Source organism: Canis aureus, chromosome 23, assembly GCF_053574225.1.
Source record: "Canis aureus isolate CA01 chromosome 23, VMU_Caureus_v.1.0, whole genome shotgun sequence".
In the NCBI taxonomy this organism is placed as follows: Eukaryota; Metazoa; Chordata; class Mammalia; order Carnivora; family Canidae; genus Canis; species Canis aureus.
In genome coordinates this window covers 38,911,764-38,920,365 of record NC_135633.1, presented here as the reverse complement: position 1 = coordinate 38,920,365, position 8,602 = coordinate 38,911,764, and the positions used below count along the sequence as shown (strand labels likewise).

The following is an 8,602-nucleotide window of genomic DNA, read 5'->3' as shown; positions in this document are numbered from 1 at the left end:
GGGAGGAAGGAAGGGGTGCGTCCCAGAGACCACCACTCCTTGAAGATTTGGTCTGCTCATCACAACCACCTGGCGATTTCAGTGTGGAAAAAACAAAAAATAAAATGTACTCACGAGCAGCGCCTGGGTGGCTCAGTCGGGTAAGCGTCTGCCTTGGGCTCAGGTCATGATCCCAGGATCCTGGGGTCGAGCTCCCCATCAGGCTCCCTGCTCGGAGAGGAGTCTTCCCCCCCCCTGCCCCCTACACCCCACCCTGATCATGCTCGCTCGTTCTCTCTCAAATAGATAAAATCTTGAGGAAACGAAACAAAAACATACTCATGATGTGCCCCTGAAGGCTTCGAATCATCAGAACGGCTAAGCACCTCCACCTGAGCATCTTTTCTAGCGGCCTCTCTAGTCTCAAAGGCAGGTGAGAATGATCCCCCACCCACGGTGTTGTCTATTGTTAGTTGTCTTTCTTCCCTTCTTTTTCCTCCTGCTCCTCGGCAACAACATTGCTGGGAGCCTCCTGCTTGAGCGGTACTGGGCCAGGCTGGGGAAGGGAGAGATGTGTTAATTTGTAATATTTGCTCTGAGCGGACGGTTGTGTAGGTGGGTCCACCTGTGTCCTCTGGGCCCCATCCCCTTGCTTCTCTCACATCATCGTTCTATAAAATCCAGAGACTATTCTGTAGAAGCTTAAAAAAGCATGTGCTCCATCCCCATTTCCCCATTGACCCAGAGTGGAAGGAGTAAATGTGCACGTCAACTTGCTGAGAGTGGCCTGTTGGGGGTGCAGGTGGCCAATCGCTCAGCAAAACTGGAACCTGAGATTCTTGGAGTAGGAGGGAAGGTGGCCTGAGGCCAAGTTATGAAAGGCCTGGGAGGTTGTGCTGTCTCCTGGGCCGGGCACGGTGTGAGGCTGGGAGGGCTCGCGTCCACGTTGCCATTGCACACAGCTCACCCTGGCCAGGGGTGAGCCGCAGGGACTGGGGGGCAGACAGGGCACCACAGAGGCAGGCTGACCTGTTTGGACGAGAAACCACGAAGGCCCAAATGAAGGTGGTTGCAGAGGGATGGAAAGGCTGGGGCGATTTTCAGAGAAACCACAACTAGCTGCGTCCCCCCCACCCCCCGGGGGCCTGTTCAATGAGCCGAATCTTTGCTCTCCGTGCTGGGGGTGTTTCAAGGCCAGAAGCCTTCTGTTTGCTCTGCGCACCTGATACAGCACACTCCCTGCACGGCAAGCCGCAGAGAAATGACGACTCGTACAAAAGGGCTTCAGCAATTTGCAAAAACACTGACCAAGCAGCCCTGGGGAGCTGGGCTTTTCCTTGAATGAGCCTCCCTCCCTGGAAGCGTGGGGCTCAGCATGACACCATTTGCTGGTGGCTGGAAGGGACAGGGAGCTTGTGAGGAGAGGGTAGTATTTGGTTGTTTGTGCCCCACCACCTCTTCTGGATTCAGAGTTTCCCAGCAAGACACACTTCCTAGAATAGCTGATACAAATTCCATAGTAAGGGCTGAATTTAGTACAAACTTAATCCCAGTGGTGTCTTCCATCTAGATTTTATTTCTTGACACAGTTTTCTTTGCCGGCCGCTGTTATCAGGAAAAGTTTGCACTGCCTAACCAGATCCACGGAAAAAGATATCACGAGCGCACACATTTTTCCTAGTCCTCTTCCTTTTAAATGAGAAATACTGTATAACATTTTCCATAAGTAAAAGAGAGAACCACTTCCTAGCTTTTTTTTGGTTCTTTTCTTTTCTTTTTTTTTTTTTTCAAACAACAGACCTTCCTTTTGGATTTACATCAGCATTTAGCTAACTTCCTGAACACTTCACCCATTTCCTGAACTTATTCTGAGGAAGGAAAAACATCCTCCTTCAGAAATAAATGCAAATAATCGCAGAGATTATTTTTATTAAATAAATAGTGCAAATGCAATGGAATTTCCTGCACGACGTTCGTTCACCAATGGGCATTTCAACAGAAACCTGCAGCGATCCTGTAGGGACCATCTTATTCACAGGTAGTCTGAGGAGTTATAGCCATTATGTAGCCACTCAAGAGATGAGTCCTGAACATTGGCAATTTATGTTCTTGTTCAAAGCTTTTTTGCTGAGAAATCTGAACGCTAGGGGGATTTGTTTTCTTTAGGTCTGCAATTGCGAAGCTTTCTTTTAAAACGGGGTTCTCGTGACACCTAGCGGTGAACCCGGGAAGAACATCTTCAGCGCCCCCCCCCCGCACCCCCACCCCAAGGAGGGTCCCAGTCATTGGGTTTCCTTGTTGCTTCTGCATTTGCTTGGGAAAAAACACACTCCTTCCAAGGACTTCTTAGCCCAGGAATCCTGAGACGTAGTGACAAGGAAACAGCAACCCTTGTGCGTTTCTGGAGATATTCTCTTCTCTTGATTATTTCTTCAGAGGCAACCTACCACCTAAGGCTTAACTGGTTCAGTCTTAACAATGAATGAAAAATGGGAGATGCTGCAGAGGAAACCCATCACCATATCCAGCTGGGATCGGGTTTTTACGTTTTTTAATTTTTAAAATGCAGGGACTTTCTCTGTGAGAAGGCCTCCTCCCATTCAGTCATCTTGAGTGCAGCAGAACCGTACCCTTCTGGCGAATTAATCTCATCGGCATCTTAGAGCTATATTTTAGTCTGGCTGCCCGTCATTCATAAATGCTTTCCAGGGCCCTTCTTATGTTCTCCAGTGTTTGGCAGCAGTTGATTTTTATGGGGAGAGGTGCCAGGGATCTTGCCCCTCATCCCTACCCCACCCCCGCCCGCCAGAAGTCCATGCGGAACAGATGGGATATCTGCCCTCCTTTTAGTGTCCCCAAGAAGAGACTCCTTCATCCGTCACCCAGGCTGACACTCTTCCATAGGTTCAAGGCCCCAGATTCTGGCCCCTTGCACCATCAACTCCCACCTCTTCCTTAGACATAGCCTATGTTCTAACCAATCCCACCCACTTCCAACTCCCCATGTATCTCAGGCTGCTTGCTTCATCCTTCTCTGGCTTCCTTTTTTTTTTTTTTTTTTTTTTAAGATTTTGTTTATTTATTCATGAGAGACACAGTCAGAGGGAGAAGGAGGCTCCCTGTGGGGAGCCCGATGTGGGACTCGATCCCTGGACCCTGGGATCAAGACCTGAGCCAAAAGCAGACGCTCAACCACTGACCCACCCAGGTGCCCCCTTCTCTGCCTTCCCATGTGCTGGTCCCCTCAACGAGAAGACCCAGTGCCCCTTCTTCAAGACCGTGTTGTAGGAGTTTACTTTCTTGGGAGCCTGGTATGATCCAAGCAAGCAGAGCCAATAGTGTCCTTCTGTATGTCACCTCTCAACCTAGCTCCAATTTTAGTATATGTGCTGCCGAAGTGAGCACTCAACCTAGCTCCAGACGTCTGCAATTACACACGTTCTATTATATTCTGTTGTTTAGGTGCATCTCTCCCCCAGATGTCTGTGAGCTTCTCAAGGACACAAACTGCTCTTATACCCAACACCTTGGCTTGTCAGGTGCTCCCCAAGTGTTCACCAACGTCGTGACATCAGCCATTTGTAGTGCTAGACTGTGCCACTTGGCTACAGTGTTATGAACGGAGCACACTGGGGACTATTTCAAGGGGGAGTTAACAATCAGATGAGTGAGTCTTTGAAAACCTCCAGAGTCTTTTATTATCCCAAATGACCTTGGCCTTCACCCCCTCTGAGGAATAAGATGGTTTCCTAAAAATATTCTCTACATTTCTGCCTAGGTCTAATGTAGGCTCTATAATTACGGAAGCTCTGATCTAAATTGGGGTTTTAAAAAATCTGGGGTCAATGCAGGGAGTCTGTAATTGTATGCAAAATTCTTTATGTACATGTGTCCTTTTTCCGGGGAGATGGTTCCTATTTTCATTGTTGGTTCTATGGTTTCAGAACCTTAAATACCACTGATTCAGGATTGCTGACCAAAAGGGCAATCTCAATCTCTACAGGGTCCATAGGCGCTGACTTCTTGAGTGCCTCAGGGGAAAGGCTTATAAACCGCATATGCAAAATCTTGTTGCTTTTTCCCCACTGCCCTTCATCAGAGCACACCCACAGGTCCCCTCTACAGTATGACAAGAGAGGCTTATAAGAGGCTTTGGCTGTGTCCCATTTGTGCTGCCTTAATGAGCCCCTGAAATTCTAAATGGGAGGTGAGGGTGTGGCCAGACCCCATCAGCCCAAGACCATCTATCTTTCCCACACAAAAAGTTTTCCTTCTCAGGGAGAGCTACTGCACATAGCCTGCAACTTCTGCTGAAGCGATCCATGTTGAGCCCTCTGGGTGACATCAAAAAGTGTACATGAAGCATGACTACTAAAATTCTGCCACTGTGCTCTGAGCCTGCCAATTACTAGCATGTTTTTGCTCCTTGCTGGGAGATGCCATCTGCAAAGTAAATTGTAGCTAGTGGGGCAAACGTCGTGGGTGTGTGACCTGGACACGTGTTCAGGGTCCCATGCTTAGAAAGGCCTTCTGCTTTCTTCCATGCTCTACTGTACTATCGTGAACTCCTTTTTTTTTTTAATTAATTAATTTATTTATGAGAGACATAGGAAGAGGGAGAAGCAGGCTGCCTGGGGGAATCACACCCAGAGTCAAAGGCAGACGCTCAACCTCTGAGCCATCCAGGCATCCTCTGCCTTGAAATTCTTAATAGTTTATGAACAAAAGATCCCATATTTTTGCTTGGCACTGTTTCTACAAATTGTGCTGCTGGTCCTGAGTTGTTATACACCTGAAGCAGTAGCCCTGAGTGGAAAGAACACAGCCTTGAAGTTGATAAGGGATTCAAATCCTAGTTCTGTAACTTCCCAGCTGTGTGAGCTTGAGCAGGTTACTTCACCTCTCTGAGCTTCAGTGTTCTTATATCTAAAATATCCAAAATGGTGATCATAATATCTAACTTTTACAACTATTGGAGCAATTAAACACTATGTAATGTAATCATTGGTAACAGTTTATATACTAACAACTATATTTGAAAATAGAATAAGATACATTAGTGGGAAAGGCAGATCGAAACAAAACAAATAAGAAAGCCACACACACAGACTTTAAAGCTCTGTCAACCTGTTTCCACCTCTGTCCTTCCATTGCACTTTGCACAGAGTACCAGTAGAATGCTTAAAAATATTATATTATTATTAGTTTCCTTTGTTATGCATATTTCCTCCATTAAACTTTGAGGCCCCTTGAGACCTCAAGGGTCTGTGTAGCCTTGAAAAAAGATTTTCAGTTCCTTGCACAAGGCCTGCCACAAAGTAGATGTTTAATAAGTATTTGTGGGAAGAATAGACTCATTCATTATGTCGTTTTATAGTCAAGGAAGTGAGGCCCAGAGATGTGAGGTGAGTTGCCCAAGCTCACAAAGCTTGTCCTTGGCAAAGCTAGAACTGGAGCCCCCTTTGTTTGTTTTGGAGAGATTGCCTGGGGGCCCCGTGTGGATGCAGCGCTTAGAGCCATTAGACACAGTCTTTATTGCTTGCTGCATTGCAGTTATCAGATTACCTGGTAAATGTCCAAGCCTTTTGCGTAAGTATGTATTTATTTGGAGTCAAAAATCAGAGGGGAGTCAAAAATCTAGCCCCTGAGCTAGAATATACTGGAGTCTATCCCAGAGAACTTCTGGAGAAAGCAATCCATCAGATAGATCACCTTTACTGAGCTGGAGATTCTGGGGTAGCTCAGGCTCCCTGTCCCCTTCCCCAAGCGCTCCCATTCATGAGTTCCCTTCAGTAAGGCTGATGCCCTGAAAGTGATTGATTACCTGCTGCTATCTTGGGGACCTGAGAGTGACCTTCTGGATGCATTTGTAAGGAACCAGCTTGGAAACAAAAACAAAAGCTTGAAGGCATCCACTGGTTGGCCTGAGATAAGGGGACCTTAGAGCCCTTTTTCATTAGCCTGGCAAAACAATCTAAACAATAAAAATCCATAAGAAAATATTCTGCTTCCAGGGACTTAAAAGACACTCACGCTTCACCCATCCCGTCAACATGAGACCATCTCGATGTAGGAAAAACAAGTGTGTCTGTGGGAGGAGAGGAAGGGAGGAAAGGAGAGGAGATACAGAGAAAAGGAGGAGGGAGTAGAGGTAGAAAATCAGGGGAAAGGTGAAGAGATAGCAAAAGACAGAGACTGCATATACTTGGACAGTGGGTGATGTGGGACAAATATTCACCTGCAGGATCCCAGGAGGCTAGATCAAGTCATCAGCATGCATCCATGCGAGTCCATTTGTTAAGCCCGACTGATGCACTCATGATGCTTGTGCAGGCAGGAGGGGTGTGTGGGGTGCAGTGGAAGGGTCTGGGTTTGAGTTTTCACTCGGACGCTAATTTGTTGTGTGAACACGGACCCGTTCCTTCAAGCCCTGGTCTCAGTTTTCTCATCCCGAAGTGGGGGAAACCAATGCAAGAGAACATATGAAAGTAATTTGAGAAAACAGAGTGTGAGACAAGCAAACACAGTCTCGCATTTACACTCGAGCCGGATCCATTCCTCTTAAATCAAAACAGGCTTCAAGTGCCTCCAGCCCTGCTTCTCGAGGGCTCAGCAAAGTTGTCTTCCTTGTGTTTTTTAAATACATACATGCATGCATGTATGTATGTGTACAGAGTCCCACGATCTCGTCATGTCATTATGCACTCATTCCAAATCATGGATACAGCTTGGAAGTCATCCTATAAGAAGAAAAAGGCACACGGGTTAGCCACCGTGGTCAACCCGCAGATTCAGGTGGAAAGGGCTGAAGGACCCCAGTCTGGTCCAGAGGCTGGTTCTGCCCCCTTGTGCCCCTTGCCCGACAACCACGGGCAAGGTCCTCGGCCTCGCCCAGCCTCACTCTTTCCACTTGGGATGCGGAACACCCTCCTCCCGGTGCCGTGGCCACAAGGGCAACTGCCGAGCCCAGCTCCTGGCATCTGTTAGAGGCTCTGCCCCTGCGGCCCCTCGCTGCACCCTCAGCCCTAGAATGGACTGGATGGAAAACATGCAGATCTTTTCATTCTCCCATCCTCTTCTTCACTCTTCTCTCCGCATCCCCACTTCCACGTAGTCAGCTGCCCCCAAAGAAAAACCTTGGATCTCAGTGTCCAAGAAACCGCTGGAGAACATTTCTATGAAGGCATGAAATGGAAAATGAAACCACTATTCTATGATTGTGTGTTTGTCTGGCATGTCAGCAATGAAAACCAACTCCAGGTAACTTACAAGGAGGGGAATTTATTGTAGGGGTATTGGAGGATAGAAATGGGTAGAAATTAAGGGAGATTCTTTTTTAAAAAAAAACTAAATTCAATGACTTGACATATGATGTATTATTGGTTTCAGAGATAGAGGTCAGTGATTCATCTGTCTTATATAACAGCTCATCCCATCACACGCCCTCCTCAATGCCCATCACCCGGTTACCCCATCCCCCAACCCTCCTCCCCTCCAGTAACCCTCAGTTTGTTTGCTATAATTAAGAGTCTCTTTCAGTTTGCCTTCCTTTCTGATTTCGTCTTGTTTTATTTTTTCCTCCAAAAATATGGAATGCTTCACGAATTTGCGTGTCATCCTTAAGCAGGAGCCATGCTAATCTTCTCTGTATCGTTCCAATTTTAGTATATGTGCTGCCAAAACGAGCACAATTAAGGAAGATTCTTGTGCTAGGCAGGAAGCAGTGGGGGTACAGTGAAAAACATAGGTTCGAGTTTTGGCTTGGTTGATAATTTTTTGTGTGAATATGGACACGTCATTTTAAGTCCCAGGACTCTGTTTTCCAATCCAGAAGTGGCAAGTCAGAGGGCAAGGCCAAGGGAGTCACAGTAATGGTGTCTTGGCCGGAGTATTTGGTCAGCATGCCAACTTTTGAACAAATGACTTTTGCTACTTTTGAACAAATGACTTCCAGCTGTCTCCATGGATAACCACCAACTATATCCATATTCTTATATTGCTCTCCTGAGGCTCCCAGTTCAAGGGAAGACCACTGGGTGGGGTAAGCCCAAGTCAGTTGCCTATCATCAGACTTTGCCAAGGCCAAGGGTGTGTGTGTATGTGTGAGTGTGCGTGGGTGTGGGTGAGAGCGAGGAGTAAGGGGGGGGGTAGAGGGGTAGAGAAAGAGAGACAGAGAGAGAGAGAGAGAGAGAGAGCCTGTCTACTTTCAATGTGGAAGATGGGTTCTACCTCACACCAGGAGAAACTACAACAAAAATCAATCCTTAGAAAGAGAGGAGGATCAGGTGACACATACTAGATAATAAAAATATGACAAATGTCTGCTACAACTCTGAAGAGGATCTTCAGTCCTCTTCTGGAGGTCATGGAATCTAATCTAAGGCCCGCCCTGACTTGTGCAGGGACGTCTCCTTTTCACAAAGGACCCAAGGGGTGTTTAGCATCCTTTGGTGTGGATAGCAAGGATCCAGCTGTGTCTGCTCATTCAAAGTGGTTTTGGGGAGAGAAATCAACAAGAAATGCAAGCAAATAACTAGGGATTTATTAACATTCAAAAAAAGCACGTAAAAAAAGTTGCATTCAGTTAAATAGTAGCCAGCTATTTGGTTGGCTTTTGACTGGT

At 46.8% G+C, this 8,602-nt stretch overlaps 1 non-coding gene across 1 annotated transcript; it reads right to left on the bottom strand.

Moving 5' to 3' along the window:
• Positions 1–7,561: 7,561 nt before the first annotated feature.
• On the bottom strand, positions 7,562–7,668 carry LOC144295596 (U6 spliceosomal RNA). Its single transcript, XR_013362677.1, has one exon. It is a non-coding gene; the product is annotated as a U6 spliceosomal RNA (small nuclear RNA).
• Positions 7,669–8,602: the final 934 nt, after the last annotated feature.